The sequence below is a fragment of the Myxocyprinus asiaticus genome, chromosome 7, assembly GCF_019703515.2.
Source record: "Myxocyprinus asiaticus isolate MX2 ecotype Aquarium Trade chromosome 7, UBuf_Myxa_2, whole genome shotgun sequence".
NCBI lineage: Eukaryota > Metazoa > Chordata > Actinopteri > Cypriniformes > Catostomidae > Myxocyprinus > Myxocyprinus asiaticus.
This window is the reverse complement of record NC_059350.1, coordinates 20,389,352-20,407,176: the sequence shown is the minus strand read 5'-3', so window position 1 is coordinate 20,407,176 and position 17,825 is coordinate 20,389,352. Positions and strand designations below refer to the sequence as shown.

Here is a 17,825-nt window from a genome sequence, read left to right as displayed (position 1 = left end):
TAGTGTCACTACATCGACAACGTCGAGTGAGTGACAGATAGGGAATTAAGGTTCCTGGTACCTACGTTGGAGCCAGACTGATCTCAATGGACAAAAAATGTCTGATGGGTGATGCCACTTGTCAATAATTTGGCAGAATGGGGTCAATTTCAGGGTACATCAACATTCGGAAACAGCATGCCTATCACCTGTGTGATCATGTTGTTGGAGCAGCCTTTGCATCAGGAGCATGCATATGATACCTTAAAATGCTGTCTCTTTAGACAGCTCACTAGGTTTTGGAACAGACCCTTTGGGTATAATAGGATTCATGCAACAATCTTCCTGTCTCTCTGTAGTTCCTTTCTCATTGCTGTTCTCATGTGAAATTTGTGATGTTACTGCAAAGCAATGCTAATATTTAAATTCACATAATTAATTCCATTTTTATTCTGCTTTACAAAAACATCCCCCACACCTCCGGTATTCTTCTTACGTGCTATGGCTTGAACATCTGTGCGGTCAGTTCATACCAAAAAGAGAAGAGCATTCTCAGAGAATCAGAGCACGGAATCACACCATTTCTGCTTTCTCTCTTAACACATTACCAGTTTTCTCTATTTTTCTCTCACGTACATGCACAAGGTCTCTAGCTTCCTTTAAACAAATCATCACACAACTGTCGGTCTCAGCCAACACAAGCCTCAGCCATAATTGGAGAGTAAGCATACCATTTCCAAATGTTAGTGTAACGTGTTTCTAACACCAACATAGTCAAGGTGGCTCGGACAGCACCGGTTGACTAGGAAGCCTGTGTGGTCGGTTGAGTGTTTTCTTTGCTTTGACAGGACTTACACACCTGTCTTCAACAGAGTTGAATATTTTCCTTGAGAACCTTGGGTACATTCATATGTTAGCGAATCTGCAACCGAACCAAATTTATCCAATTGACATATATGTGCACGAGTTCAAAACAAGTGAATGAGGTCGGTTAATGGATTTAATGATTTATGTATGCTTATAGCCATTTGTAACAGGTAAAGGATGGGCAAGGAGGAGTCAGGAACATTAATTACAGAAATAAACTTAAAACAACATAAAACATATAGACACACACACATAGCGGACGCGTGTGTCTCTCTCTCTCCCGAACTGGCGTCTCCGGCTCCCCTTTATCTCTCTCTCCTGCTGATTAGGTGACTCAGCACCAGCCATGTACCCTCACGGCCCGGCCACACCCTCCTCCTCATCACACCATTTTTAGGTACGGCATAATTTACCCCATGTGTTTTACACCCCTAAAAGCCATGTTACGATAGATTTTGAAAGTATGTCCTTCTCTTCAAGCAAAGTACATATGAAAGAAATATCATCTATTAGAATCGATCATATGGATTCCCACATAACAACTGCCAAAAATGTTAGCATTTTTTAAAGATCCAATATATTATTTCCAGAAAAAGGACATTAAAGTAGGCACAGGCAGGTCTGTCAAGCCTCTAATTCAAACAAATCGTTCATGAAACTTATTTTTGTTTTTCTTCGCCATTCAAAATCCTTTTATTGGGATTTTTTCAACCATGAGAACTATGTAATTTACCCTCAATTATCAGGTAAAATTATTCAAAACTTCTGCAGAATCTCACTGTAACATGACTTCAGTAATAAACTTTCTTGAATAGTTTTTCTTTTTTACAAATATGGCAAAATATCTCCTCGTTAATTACAGTATCTTGCAACATTATTCAGATCCTTAACCAATTCATTAATTTTACTGAATTACAAATCATATACATTGACATTTAGTTATGCATATTTAGTCTGTGATATGTCAAAGCACTAAAACATCATTTGATATGTCAAAGTACTGAAACATAATTTAATGTATTTAAATATATTTAATATTTTACAGAGCCACCTCTAATGCGCTAACATGCTATACGTGGCCATAATTTGCACTAATTACACTCAGTTATAGGAATTTATGATGGCACTGATACTACTGCAAAGATGAGTGTATAAAAGTGTAAATGTGCAGAATAAAGACAAAAGAATGGTGATAGGGGCTTATCTTACTTTGGGCAGAAGTGTGAATGGCTTTCCCTGCAGATGGTACATGAGTGAATGGGTACTTGAGAGTATTTCAGTAGACTTGTTTCCTTTTGTAGACTAATTAAACAAACAAAAAAAATTACATGTTCTTGAAAAATATCGATCATACAGATGTAGGTATATTTGCACCTGCTCGCTAATAACTCTGTACACCAGTGTGTTTATGGTAACTGATTTTGACTGACCTAACAAAGTAAACAAAATTAGCTGTCGGCCTTAAGGTAGGTGGAGCTCCAGGTCACACCTTCTAATGACAATGGCAGTAAGGTGTTTAGGAGCTGGTAAGAATTTTTCCTAAAAGTTCGCCCAGGCGAGCTGTTTCAAACCACTGAAACAAACGCAAAAACACCGTCTTTTTGGCCAGATTTTGTTCTAAATGACGTCACACCAGTTCGTTCTTCAATTTCATATTAAGTATATCTGGGCTTTTAGTTTCATTCACCATTCACTTTCATTGCATAATTTTTCCATACAATGAATAGTGACTGAGTCTAACCTTCTTCCTAATATCTCATTTTGTGTTCCACTGAAGAAAGACAGTCACATGAGGGTGATTAATTGATGACAGAAATTTTATTTTTGGGTGATCTATCCATTAAATCTGAAGGACAGTTGTTAAAATGTAACAGTGTACAAAACAGTATCTAAGTTTTTGAATGTCTCAATGGGCACTGTTTGGTGGAAGCAACCCAGACAGACACTGTCCCTCAAAACTCTCCTCACAAGAAAGAGACTTGTGGGAGAAGCCACAGAAAGGCTCACAATCACTTTGAAGGAGCTACAAAGTTCAGTATCTGAGAACCATTTTAAGAGCCAAGATAAGAGCTCTTCATAACACTGACTAGTATAGGGGACTACGTCTGAAGTTTGCCTTTCAAAAGCATAGTAATGGCACTGTTGCAAAGTCTGAAAAATTGTGGTCAGATAAGACCAAAATTCAAAGCAATATGTGTGGAACAAATCTAACACTGCCTACATATCAAAATACACTACCTGCAGTAAAGTATGCTGGTGAAAGCATCATGAAGGGAGGCTGCATTCCATCATCAGGGACTGGACATCTTGTTAAAATGAAAGGGAATAATGGATGGTGGTAAAATACAGGAATATACTGCCAAAGAACATGCATGAGTCTGCAAAAACACTTTCTCAAACACAAGGACAAATTAGCATTGCTCAGGAACAAAAACACTCTCCCAAGTGGATACATTTGAAAATGCGTCTTCGCGTAGTAGTGTGGACAGGGTAAATTGAGATATCTGAAAGCAATGACGTATTTGTTGTCATGTGATCCACTGAACCCAGAACAGTCAAGATGGCGGCCCATGTTGAAGCAGCGTTGTTGTGTCTGCTATTCACTTTGAAAAAGTTGTTATAGATAAATGTTACTTAGTACAACCTTCACATTGCATTCCTTCAAAGGCGACAGAAAGTTTACTCGTAATTGCTGTCCGGTGACAGAACACAAGGACAATTTGCATTTTAGACCGTACATGGAACTGCGATTTAAGGGGTGCAGTAAGAGGATTTAAGAGTTTTCATATGTTTTAGTATGGACGGCAAATTTTGGAAAAGGCTTGAAAACGGCAGTGTGTACAGAGAGTTTTGAAAACAAAAACACAAGTTTTCAAATGTGTCCAGATTGTGGATGTAACCTGAGGTTGTCATGCCTAACATCTCCCTTTGTGTTCCACGAAAGAAAGAAAGTTAAATATGAGAATTAAATACTTTTATAAAACAGATAGATCCAGTCCTGGATGCTGATTGGTCAACAGCCGTGCTTTATTTATGATAAAGCACAGCTCTGATCTCTTCACAGAACTTGTATTTGAATCACTCCGCAGCTCCCATAGCAAATGCCTAGCAAAGATCTGTTTACGGTTTACTGCCTGGGACTATATTTTCTGGCAGAAGGATAGTATTTAATTATTTTACTTACAAAATATACAATTTTAATGAACATTTGTGTCCTTAATATTTTTGTGGTGACCTTTGTATAAAACCAGTAAGGCACTCGAGGACATGCCATATTGTGAAAATAGTCACGGCTGAAGGGGTTGCAGGCACTCCGCTTTGCATCGTGCTTAACAACGCACTTATGCCGTGACTATATTCACAAAATAGCACGGCCTCTCATGCCTTATTGCTTAAATCTAAACTGTATATTTCAGTATTTTTTCAGTATTGTTTATTACTTTTTAACAAGGTCACAATAAATAATTTAGAGTTTTGTTGCTTTGAATGCAAATATCACAAAAAAGAAATGTTAAAAGTGCTGGACGCAATTTTAGCCGTTCTAGAGCTTCCACAAGACTAGCCGTTGAATTAGCCACACCCCCTCTTTCCAAAACCTGGCACTCCAAAGACATGTGCAAACACACTAGAAACTGTTGTGTTGGAGCAGGGGAAGGTCCCCCTGAGCATTTTGCCATCCAACGCTGAGCATTTTGCGGGAGCAGGACACCTTACAGGCCCTGTAAACGTGCATAAAAATTGACTGGCAGAAAGTTTCTTGATTGGCTAAACAAACGATCTGACCGCGGCCCCGGCGGACATCTTTTCCCCACTGTTTACAGAGCCTAGGTCTGATTCAGAGACATATGTGATATTTCATAGCACCTATTTCAGTGATATCTGACTGGAAGTAGAGTTGTTTTCTGCATGTTATTTCATTAAAATATCACTTACAGCATCTTTAAAAGCAGGATTTTTAATTCGGTGAGAATTGAGAGAGAATTAATTGAGGGTCTGAATACTTTTGCGAGACCCAGGTGACGACAGTGCCACCCAAGTCTAATGCTATTAATTACCACAAATGTTTCCATGAGTCTCCTAAACAAGGCCCCTTAAATGTACTTTATTTATGTTTTCTGGCATTGCTGCATTTTTCCAAAGAACAATTCTTTCCACCATTGATTGGAGTTGTTTAGTCTGTTGGACCTGCGGTGCTGGGTTCACTGTTTTACACACCCTGTCAGATTTTGTGATCTAAATGGCGAAATAAAGGAGGTGATCTAACAATTCTGAGTTGACAAGTACTGTCAAGTGGGGTGGTCCAGCATTTAAATTTCATCCTAAATACATTTACTGCTATACTGCACCTCTAAGCCTTGTAACATGTGCAGTGGCTCTTTTTGCTTTCTGACTGGGATTGAGGGCTTTAAAATACCCACATCATATTTTGATTTTGATCTATCATGTTGCATTTTTGGGTGATAGACCTATGGGATAGAGGAGAGAGAGTGTAACATATCAAGTCAGATGTTTGAGATGTTGCAGTAAACACATCTCGTCAGGGTAACTGCACCCATCTGAGTTTGCTAACGTAGAAAAAGACCACCACCCACTGAAATGTATACATGTCTGTGTCTCATATGGACAAGGGAGAGACTGTAGGATTGTTTACTGGTCAGTAGCAATCACTGAGATGGCACTATAAAAAGTAAAACATTAATAAATTCATAAAGATCAGTTTATGTTAAAACCCTGTCACATTAAACACCAGCTGACACACATCTTCAGTTCAGTTCAGTTTCCTTTTTTTTTTTTTATTGGTCCAGTGTAAATACAAATTTTTGCTATTACAATGCAGTGTTGATATGTTTCTCAATTGGCATACTTAATGCAAGTAAAAGCATAGTGGTCTTTTACCTCATTTCTATGTTCGTCACGAGTTAGATGAAATTCTAGTAAAAAGAAATTTTGGAAGATGCAGTATGTGCTGACAGCTGTATGATAGCATTCACTCATATCAGTAGAAAGACGTATGAGGAACGCATCTAAGAAACAGCTTTCTTAGCAACTGCACCAAAATATATGTCAGTGATCCTTCTGTCACTCACTCGACGTTGGTGTCGATGTAGTGACACTAGGGGTCACTCTTAGGAGCCCGAGACACCACTGGTCTTTGATAAAAGGCCAATGAAAATTGGCGAGTGGTATTTGCATGCCACTCCCCCGGATATACGGGTATAAAAGGAGCTGGTATACAAACACTCATTCAGATTTTCTCTTTGGAGCCGAACGGTCATGCTCATTAAGCTGAATATCCCTGTTCATTCACCTCTGCTGGATCTGACGGTGCATTTCAGCGGCTTCTCCCTCCTCTGCACTGGTGCACTGCAGAGAACGCCCCTGGGCACTTCAGCAGACAAACTAGAGAGTATATTTTCTGAAAGAGCATTTTTCCCCTCTAAAAGAGTATATTTCTCTGAAAAGAGCGCACACACGGAACATCTTTGTAAAGACGCGTCTTTCTAAAGATGCCTTTTCCGATTGTGTGTTATTCCTGGTTGCGGTCATTATCTCTCAACTTCGGATGGTCATGATCGCTGTCTTTCATGTCTGGGCACGACCCACACGGAAGCAGCGTTTGTGAATGGTTCATGTTCTCGCTGCGAGAACATGACCATGGCAACGTTGCGGTCACGGCTTGCTTTCGTTCTACCTACGGGTATGAGGCCAGCGCGGCTAGCACTGGGGGGCGATTTGGGGACCCCAATGGGATCATCTCCGCCGGGTATCCCTCCGCGGACCTCCCATTCCCCAGCATGCTCGTCTGCCCCAATCGGGCTTCCGGATGAGTTCGCCGGCTCGTCGCACGGCTCGTCACACGCACTTCTTGTTCGGAGCCCGCGAAGCTGATGAGCTCTCAAGCGCAGCATCGGAGAGCGGGCTTGTCCAGTCGGACGCAGAAGCCTCAGCTGGGCTTCCCCCTTCGGGGACGATCGCCCAGTCACAGACCGATACCGAAATGACAGACATGCTTTCCCAGGCGGCCGCGAGCGTCGGGCTAGAGTGGAACCCTCCACTCTCACCTGAACCCTCAAGGCTTGATGATTGGTTTCTGGGCTCGCGGCGCCGCTCAAAGCAGCCGCGCCCCGCTCCGGTGCCATTCTTCCCGGAAGTGCACGAGGAGCTGACAAAGTCGTGGGAGGCACCTTTCACTGCCCGGCCCTGACTCCGCAGTTCCCCCGCTCTCACTACCCTCGATGGCGGGTTGGCCAAGGGCTATACAGCGATTCCCCCGGTGGATAAGGCGCTCGCGGTGCACTTATGCCCGCAGAGCACCACCACCTGGCGTGGACGCCCTAAGCTCCCGTCCAAGCCCTGTAGGCTCACGTCGTCCCTGACGGCTAAGGCCTACAGTGCTGCTGGACAAGCCGCCTCTGCCCTGCACGCCATGGCTCTCCTGCAGGTTCACCAAGCCAAGGCGCAGAAAGAACTGCACGAGGGTAGTTCCGCCCCAGATTTGATGCAGAAACCGCGCTCGGCGACCGACCTCGCCCTCTGGGCGATGAAGGTCATGGCGCGGTCGCTCGTGTGGACGATGGCCACACTAGTGGTCCAGGAGCACCACCTTTGGCTCAACCTGGTCGAGATGGGCGAGGCCGACAAGACACGGTTCCTTGCTGCCCCCATTTCCCAGGCAGGCCTATTCGGCGACACCATCGAGGACTTTGCCCAGCAGTTCTCGACGGTGAAGCAGCAGACGGAGGCAATCCGGCACATCCTGCCCCGGCGCGGCTCGAGATCCCGCACCCCGTCTGCTCGTCGCCACGGGCTTCCCCTGCGGTGACTGCACCGGCTCCTGCCGCAGCACGCCCCTTTGGCCCAGCCCCGGCGTGGAGCCCACCGCAGGAAGCCGACGCCACCCGTCTCACAGCCGGCGCCGAAGAACCCACGGAAGTCCTCGAAGTGACCCTGAGACGGGCAACCCAGGGACGAGGGAACTCACTCATGTGGAGCTGGTAGAAAGACCACTCTTCCTTCCTCCCTGGGTCACATACCCGGTGTGTATGGTCGTCACCACGACTGCCGTCCATGGGCTTTTTCTTGCAGGATTGGCTCTCCAGCGGTGCCCTTTCCGCCCCTGAGCACCCAGCTGTGGCACACAGCCGCCCCCGATTTGGCAGCCTCCACGGGTTACGAGGACAGGCCTCTTCCTCCCCCGTCCCAGGCTGTTCCGGGGATGGTCAAAAGGAGCCAGATAAATGCTTCAATGTCCCTAGTCTCAGCACGCCCACGACGTGCTGTGGCACCTCACGCTCCGCCACGCCGCGAGGCCCCACCTGCCGGTACGTCCGATGACGTTGTCCCCTTGGTCCCCCTCACGCGGAATTTGGACGCGTGGCTTGCGCTTTCCAATCCGTCACGGTGGCTGATCCGGACCGTCCGACTCGGCTACGCGATTCAGTTTGCCAGGCACCCGCCCAGGTTCAGCGGTATTCATTTCACCTTGGTCAAGGGCGAAAATGCTGCCACCCTGCGCGCCGAGATCGCTACCCTCCTACAGAAGGATGCGATAGAACCTGTCCCTCCAGCCGAGATGAAGGAAGGGTTTTACAGCCCCTACTTCATCGTACCGAAAAAAGGCAGTAGGTTGCAGCCAATCTTGGACCTGCGAGTACTGAACCGGGCTTTACACAGACTCCCGTTCAAGATGCTGATGCAAAGACGCATTCTGACGAGCGTCCGGCATCAAGATTGGTTTGCGGCGGTAGACCTGAAGGACGCGTACTTTCACGTCTCGATCCTTCCTCGACACAGACCCTTCCTGCGGTTCACGTTCGAGGGTCAGGCATATCAGTACAAAGTCCTCCCTTTCGGCCTGTCCCTGTCTCCTCGCATCTTTACAAAGATCGCAGAGGCTGCCCTTGCCCCGTTAAGAGAGGTTGGCATTCGCATTCTCAACTATCTCGACGACTGGCTAATCCTAGCTCACTCTCGAGATGTGTTATGCGCACACAGGGACCTGGTGCTCTCACACCTCAGCCGACTAGGGCTTCGGGTCAACTGGGAAAAGAGCAAGCTCCTCCCGGTTCAGAGCATCTCTTTTCTCGGTTTGGAGCTGGACTCAGTCTCCTTGACGGCGCGCCTTACGAATGAGCGCGCTTAGTCGGTGCTGGCCTGTTTGAAGGCATTCAAGCAGGGATCAGTGGTCCCACTGAAACTTTTTCAGAGTCTCCTGGGGCATATGGCATCCTCGGCGGTGGCCACCCCACTCAGGTTGATGCATATGAGGCCGCTTCAGCACTGGCTCCAGACTCGACTCCCGAGATGGGCATGGTGCCACGGGACACACCGCGTGGCCATTACATCTGTCTGTCACCGTCTTTTCAGCCCTTGGACCGACCTCTCGTTTCTACGAGCAGGTGTTCCTCTAGAACTGGTCTCCAGGCACGTCATGGTCACAACAGACGCCTCCAAGAAGGGCTGGGGCACTGTTTGTAATGGGCACGCAGCCGCCGGCCTCTGGACGGGTCTGCGACTGCATTGGCACATCAACTGCCTCGAGTTACTGGCAATTCTGCTCACCCTGCGGAGGTTCCGGCCGTTGATCCAGGGCAAGCACGTGTTAGATCCAGGGCAAGCACGTGTTAGCAAGCACGGCAGCGGTAGCATATATCAACCACCATGGCGGTCTGCGCTCTCGCTGTATGTCACAACTCGCGCGCCGTCTCCTCCTCCGGAGTCAGCAGCACTTCAAGTCGCTGCAAGCCACTCACATCCCGGGCAACCTCAACACCACAGCGGACGCGCTGTCACGGCAGGTTTCCCTCAAGGGAGAGTGGAGACTCCACCTTCAGGTGGTCCAGCTGATTTGGAGTCGATTCAGATGGGCACAGGTGGACCTGTTCGCCTCCCAAGAATCCTCCCACTGCCCGCTCTGGTACGCCCTCACCGAGCCTCCCTTCGGCATAGACGCGCTGGCACACAGCTGGCCCCCTGGCCTACGCAAATATGCATTTCCCCCAGTGAGCCTGCTTGCACAGACCCTGTGCAAGGTCAGGGAGGATGAGGAGCAGGTCGTCCTGGTAGCACCCTCCTGGCCCACCCAGACGTGATTCTCGGACCTCATGCTCCTCGCGACAGCTCACCCCGGTGAATTCCCCTGAGGAAGGACCTTCTTTCTCAGGGACGGGGCACCCTCTGGCACCCACGCCCAGACCTCTGGAATCTCCATGTCTGGTCCCTGGACGGGACGCAGAAGACCTAAGTGGCCTACCACCCATGGTGGTAGACACGATCACTCAGGCTAGGGCCCCCTCTACGAGGTGCCCGTATGCCTTTAAGTGGCGTCTATTCGCTAAGTGGTGTTCTTCCCGACACAAAGACCCCCAGAGATGCGCAGTCGGATCAGTGCTTTCCTTCCTGCAGGAGAGGCTGGAAGGGAGGCTGTCCCCTTCCACCTTGAAGGTGTACGTTGCTGCCATAGCAGCACACCATGACGCAGTCGACGGTAAGTCCTTAGGGAAGCACGACCTGATCGTCAGGTTCCTAAGAGGCACCAGGAGGCTGAACCCCTCCAGACCGTGCCTCGTTCCCTCATGGGATCTCTCCATAGTTCTTCAGGGTCTACAGAGAGCCCCCTTTGAGCCTTTACAGTCAACCGAGCTTAAGGCACTCTCCTTGAAGACTGCCCTCCTGACTGGGCTCACTTCCATCAAGAGGGTAGGTGACCTGCAAGCGTTCTCTGTCAGTGAAACGTGCCTGGAGTTCGGTCCGGGTTACTCTCACGTGATCCTGAGACCCCGACCAGGCTATGTGCCCAAGGTTCCCACCACCCCTTTTAGGGACCAGGTGGTGAACCTGCAAGCACTGCCCCAGGAGGAGGCAGACTCAGTCCTGTCGTTGCTGTGTCCGGTGCGCGCTTTACGCATCTATTTGGATCGCATGCAGAGCTTTAGAGTCTCTGAGCAGCTCTTTGTCTGCTTTGGTGCACAGCGGAAAGGAAGCGCTGTCTCCAAGCAGAGGATCGTGCACCGTTAATTCCCAGTAGTGTTCACAAACTTTGTTCCCTGGTTGACTTCCTCCGAGCCCTGTGGCAGTCGAGTCTTCGGAGAGACTCACTGCCGGCCCAGTACACGCGCTAACTAAGAGCCCGGTTCTGTGGTAGGTGCTCCGCATGTGGCGGTTCTCTGTAAGGCTAACCCCATGCTATAGATATCTTCCGCTAGTCCGTTTCCCTGCTGGCAAACTGCGTCTTCCTTGGGCAGAGCCCCTCTGCCCCAGTCTCCATGTTTGTAGTAACTCCTCCCCCATTGGGCAGGATCTACCTTGAAGGCTTTCCACATGGTTGGAAAGACCATGTGACGTACTCTTTGGGCGAGGTGTGGTCTCCGCGGTGTCTTCCCCTTGGGAGGGACACCCCCCGATTAGACCTGGCGGCCCAGTCGGATAATCCCCCTTCTCTTTTAGGGAGTGGAAAAGAGAAGGGGAAAAGAGGCCACGACTGGGTTAAACCTGTCTCTATCTTTGGGTAGTCGACACTCATAACTGTGTCGGGGGAGGTTACGTGTCGACCTGGTGTGCTGGCTATGAGGCACACAGCAAGTCTGCCCACCACACACCACCAGTTCACATAACACTGTTCAGCCTTGTGGCGTTTTGAATAGGGACCCCTAGTGTCACTACATCGACACCAACGTCGAGTGAGTGACAGATAGGGAATGTCATGGTGACTGGTGTAACCTCCATTCCCTGATGAAGGGAACGAGACGTTGTGTCCCTCCTGCCACAACGCTCAACTACCCGCTGAAATGGCCGGACCTTATATTGGCTCCTCAGCATAAAACCTGAATGAGTGGTTGCATACCAGCTCCTTTTATACCCGTATGTCCGGGGGAGTGGCATGCAAATACCACTCGCCAATTTTCATTGGCCTTTTATCAAAGACCAGAGGTGTCTCAGGCTCCCAAGAGTGACCCCTAGTGTCACTACATCGACACCAACGTCTCGTTCCCTCCATCAGGGAACGGAGGTTACACCAGTAACTATGATGTTTTTCTTGAGTTTTGCTTGGCTTTATTTGAATGACTTCTGAACGGCAACAACAATTTATATTATTAACCTTGTGCGAACCCGCGTACACATGCATTGACGTTGTATTTTGGCTTTGCTATACACAACACAATATAAATTAATTTAAACCAACTGATCTCAGTTCAGGAGACTCTGTGCTGTCAGGAAAGGGTTAAACTTTCATCATGTCACAAAACAACATGCCGCCAACCAAAGCGGGGTTGGTCTTTGGGAGAAACATCAACAAAACTACATCTGGTAAGAAACCTAATTAAGTTTTTACATTAAAACCTATTTGAGTCTTTAGTTTCATATGATATGCCATTTTTAGAATTTGAGCGATTTATCGCAAAACGCCACGCTGCTTAACGTCTTGGTTACTGTTGTAACCTCCGTTCCCTGATGGAGGGAACGAGACGTTGTGTCGATGTAGTGACACTAGGGGTCACTCTTGGGAGCCCCAAACACCTCTGATCTTTGAGAAAAGGCCAATGGGAATTGGCAAGTGGAATTTGCATGACACTCCCCTGGACATACAGGTATTAAAGGAGCTGGCTCCACTGCCGTTCCGTTCACGTAACCGCCGCTGAGGATGCCATATGCCCCAGGAGCCTCTGAAACTGTTTCAGTGGTTCCCAGGAACCAGTCAAGCTGCGAGGGCTCAGGGCAGGGTGGAGGTTTCCACTCCAGCCCGACACTCGCAGCAGCCCAGGCAAGCTTGGCCGTCAGCTCCGTGTCGGCCTCAGACTGGGCAACCGCACCCGAAGGTGGGAACCCAGTCGAGTCCTCCACGGCCGACTGTGCCAACCCGCTCTCCAACACAACGTCGAATGAGTGACAGACAGGGAACACAATGTACATTAATGTGTACTTTAGCACAGTGTTTCCTTAGAAATCCTATATTTACTGTGCATTATCACGTTGAGAATCAGTGGGTTCATACAAAAGCTGAAAAAGTTTGCTTTCAATTTATATGGTGTTAGGATGAAAGTAAGTTGCATTTCAAACTGTTTTGAGACCAGTGCAGACAGAGAACACACTAGAGGTTAAGTAATTCACTAAATAGGGAGCAAGGGACCATCCTATAGCTCTCTATGCAGCAAGAGCATTCACTCCTAAAATCCAACCAAAAGTTCAGTTTTGGACCACTCAAGATGTTTGGCAGACATGGGACAATGGTAATCAGTACATAGATTCAGAATTTATAATGTATAATTTTATTTGAACAAAGCTGGCATTGATTGGATGATGCTGGCTATTACTTTAATGGACTATTAAAATGGAGACTTTCAAGAGCACTCTAGTACCCCATACTTTGGAAAACTATAACTTTATGAAACTACGTTTTCAGCCGAAAACGTATAAGTGTTGATGCAATATGACCACACGGGAAGTCGATATGTTGCTACCGAATGTTTCGATTCGGAGGTTGCATTTTCAGGTTTAGAGTTTGGGGATAGGGTTAAAAAAAATATGCATTCCTGTTGACTGTATTACATAATTGACACCAAAAAAAAACTTGCTTCACAATTTTCTTTTGAAAATTTTCTCTGTGGACATTTTGCCAGAAACTGGAGCTCACACATCTGTACTTCAAAAACACTTCCAGCTTCAGGCACATGGGGCAGTCATTCAAATTTTGATAAGCACAGACTGATTTCAACTGAAGAAGTCTAGTTGACATGGCCTCAGAAAGAAAGCAAATATAACAGTGTATATTTCATGACTTCAGGTTTTGTTACCTGAACAAAGCTTTGCTTTATTGAAGGAGTTTATGAATGGGCTCTTTAGGAGACCTTTGAAGTGGTGTATTAGTTATGGAAGTTCCAAATTCCTCTAGGCCTTTTTGTGTGTGTCAAGAGCAGGATATACAAACACTTTCAAAAGTGCTCTTTTTCTCTGGTTGCATAGTCCCCATCTCTTACCCAAAGGCTTCTTTATTTCACGGTCTCTCCTAAATCTCTTCCACTCACAACCGTGTTCCACCCCTTGACAAAACCCTTTAGGGGTGGAACTGAATAGCTCACAGCTACAATACACAGTAAATTTTTTGATACAATGTAACCACAAAGAGATGCTAACAAAAGGAGAGATGACAAAAAGACAGAGTCACACAGAGTGACTTGATGAAGCCTTCCTTTGCCATGCTCTTCTGCCTCCTACTTATGCTTTTTCATCAAATAACTCAACTGTCTTAAGTTAAGCCAAGAGATATTAAACTGTCTCCTCAAGAAAAGCTCTGAGCTACTGGATGTATTAACCATAAGAATGTCAAAGGGACTTCCAATATTGCATCACATCCGTTTAGAGGAACTTACTGATCTCTGTAATTCCTCGTTCAAGTATACATGATCAAATCTGTTTCAGCCTTGGTATATATTGCATAATAGAGAGACAAACTGGGATCAGGGCTGGCATATTGTACCAAACAATCCTCTGGTGAACAAAAAGATGGGTTGGGCAGCTGAAATGGCAAGCTACAGGACAGGGTTAAACTAATAAGCTGGGGCGTTCTTTTAATTTATCAGTCTGTGTTTTATGCAAGTGGCCTCACAGAGTTGATACATTCCCACAGTGCCTGTTGACCCAGCTGTCTTTGTCAAGTGCCACAGCAGCAGGTGTTGTTTTCACGGCCACCCTGCCAGTAATACAAACTGCTTAGTAGTGCCGCTGACCCCGACGTCATTAACAGTGTTAGCCCAATCCTCTGGGGAGTCCCTCTTTCTCTCCTTTCCCTCCCTCTCTCTATTTCTTTTTCACTATCCATCTCTGTTTCTTTCTCTCCCTCATTTTTTATGTCTCTCTCTTTTTTAACAACGTAACAGCCTGTCACAACAACAAAAAAACCCAAAGTGTGGATGAGAGAAAAGGGAGACCTGATATGGGTGCTGAAAGCAGTGGAGGGGAGCATGGGAACTGCTCCCCCACTAGACCCCCCCAGTGCATCCTGCCAGAATTACCCTGGTTCCTCCCTACTCCTGCCATCAGTCACTGAAGCTGTCAGGGCAACTCTGAGGTCCAACATCCCACCCTCTCACATAGAGAGTCACGCACTCCCTGTTGCAGTCCCTCGTCTCCACAAATAATGCACATAGATCCAGAGGCAAGCCAGTAAGCTTCCAAAAGGGGCTTTAAGCTGGACTCGATTTTGCCTGTATATCTTGGATGCCAATCATTAATGGAGCATCACTCTTCTAAAAAGACCAGCATGGTCCCCAGCATATGCAGTGTATTTAATGCTGAGCATTAGCATGGGATGCTGATGTGCTGGAGTCTTCACTAGGCTTCTTATCTAGCCTACCCAGCAAGATTTCCTTGATCAACCAGCTTCACCAGTTGGACCAGCATGGAAATTAATGTTTTCTAAGATGGTATTTTCAGCAGGACAAGTTTCACCTCTTGTCTTGATTATTGTGACTATTTGATGTGCGGTTCTAGTAGACCGGTAGATTGGCTAGGTTTCGCTCTATCAGCTAGACCAGCACCAAACCAACACTAGCCAGAATAAACCAGCCTAGACCAGCATGGGAATTGATCAGCGAAAGCTGATCTTTTTAGCAGGGATGTGTCAGCCGGGAGCAAACTAGGGTGAAGTACTTTGGCAAAGGGCACAATATCCCAGTCTCCAGAATGTATTGGGTTATCAGCTGACACAAACGTGTGAAACTATAACAGTCAAAGCCTAAATGAAATATTCAATCTTTTTTTAAACAAAGGAGGCATGTTTGACAGTAACTTAATTGAAATACTTCAGACGCAGCACTATTTCAGTGCTGATTGCGCCTGCTTAAACTAGATTTCAGGTGGTTAGTTAATAAGAAGCAGGATTGTATGCTGAAAAACCATGTGCAATAGTGACACAACTGTTTAGTGAATTCACTCATGAGCTTCTACCTAGTTTATCTCCATGCTTTAAGCAACCCTCATTGTTAAGCTCTTAACACCAAATCACAGGCCACCTAACTTTCTCATACGCCACCTCTAGTGAGAAACACAGGATGTGGTCTCACCAAGAGCTCTCCAGCCTGTTTCCCATACAATTCCTGCTTCACAGTGTGTTTGTGTGTGTGTTGGCCTGTTGGGTATGTCAACAACCCTGCTGCTCACTAATAGACAGCCTTTGCATGGCTCATTAAACAGTGTGTTTAGCTGAGGCAGGCATAAGAATGTTTGGAGAGCTGAACTTCAGACAGGTTCATCACAAGCCCCTTAATGTGACACTGAGGTTTTTCATTTGATATCCAGTACATACAAAAGCAAAATTGTTTCCAGACATTTTGCCATGGCAAAAATCCATGATGTCATCCCCATCATAAGATGGCTCATTTGTCTCTAAACATAAGATGTCCATATGTATGCATGTTTGTGTTTCTTGTCAAAAATAAATACTTCCTTGATTAATACATGTTTGCATGTTTGGCATGTTTAATTAGCAAGCTGGAAGGAAAAACAGGTACATGGGACAAGTGGAAAGTCTGATGGGAGGAAAACAGGAAACAAAGGCCACTTAGACAATGCTGCTAAATACAGTTGTCACACAGAGTTTGGTAATGACGTGAGTGACAACCGCATTTTCAGACATCACACGTAATGTGTACAGAACTGAACTGAGTTGTTAAAGGAATATTTCACCAAAAATTTAATTTCTGCCATTATTTACTCACTCTCATGTCATTCCAAACCCATATACTCTTTCTTCTGCAGAGCATAAAATAAATCATTTAAAATTATTGGATGAATTCAATACAATGGCAGTGCATAGTGACTCACTTTAATGCCTAAATAAGCACTTAAAAGTGTCATTAAAGTTCATGCGACCCTTGTGTCATATACCAACTCTTCTAAAGACATACGATAACTTTGTATTATGAACAGGCCATAATTTAAGTTTTTTTATTCACTCTCAATTCAAATGAAATCATTAATAATGTTCATAAACTCACTGACCATGTTTACATGCACTGAAGGAAACGGTTTATTCCAGGGTGTGATGAGGAGGAGGGCTTGACTGGGCCGTGAGGACACACGCCCGGCCTTGAATTGTTCTAATCAGCCGGGAGGAGGATAAAGACGAGCCAGAGGAGCCAGTTCGAGAGAGAGAGTGACACACGCTGCCGCTGTGTGTGTGTGTTTAAGTTGATTTAAATGAGTTATGTCATTAAAAGTTTCGTTGACTGCTCAGCCGGTTCCTGCCTCCTCCTTGCCCATCCCTACCCATTACACAGGGTTTTTGCAGAAAGCGGCTTTCTGAAACGTTATGTAAACGAGAAGCCTGATTTCCTTACACCATTTAAGGCATTAAGAGAAAGCTGTTTAACACACCTAGGTTTCTCCTCGAGATGTGCTTAATGTGGCCATGTAAACACATACCCGCTGTTCTGATGGGTGTTTGAAGAGTGCGCATGTGCATAAACAGACCATTAACAAATGTCATAGGATGGAGCCCAACAACAAGTCAACACGAAAAGAATTCAACATTTCTGGGAGTACAGTGGGGAAAGCACATTCATTAAAAACTACACCCATTTATACACACCAATGTAAAATATTGACGGTCCCTCACATTCGCGTATATGCATTCATAAATTTGGTGAATCCCGTAGTTTTACGTAAGAGGGAAACCCCACTATTGCAGCACAATTCTGCTGCAGGTTGCAATGGAATATCTGGAAATAAAGTGAAGCAACAGAGGATGATACAGCGAAGTCTTCCCCAGATGCCATGTTTGTAATTTACACAAGTGTTGCTGTGGAGAAAGCAGCTTACTGACAGGGCCGCATGTATACGGGAGTAAAGAGTACGCCGCTTATATAGTACATGTAAATGAGAACGCCACTTTCTCGCAATAAACCGCTTTCTCACAATAAGCCACTTTCTGGTGTCCATGTAAACGTAGTCATTGGTTCTTGCTCATCTCGTGACCAAACGTT

At 46.2% G+C, this 17,825-nt stretch overlaps 1 protein-coding gene across 1 annotated transcript in view; it reads left to right on the top strand.

Moving 5' to 3' along the window:
* LOC127443891 (hedgehog-interacting protein-like) overlaps positions 1–17,825 on the top strand; it is a 62,752-nt gene that overhangs the window by 42,383 nt on the left and 2,544 nt on the right. The gene's annotated exons all lie outside the window — the stretch shown is intronic.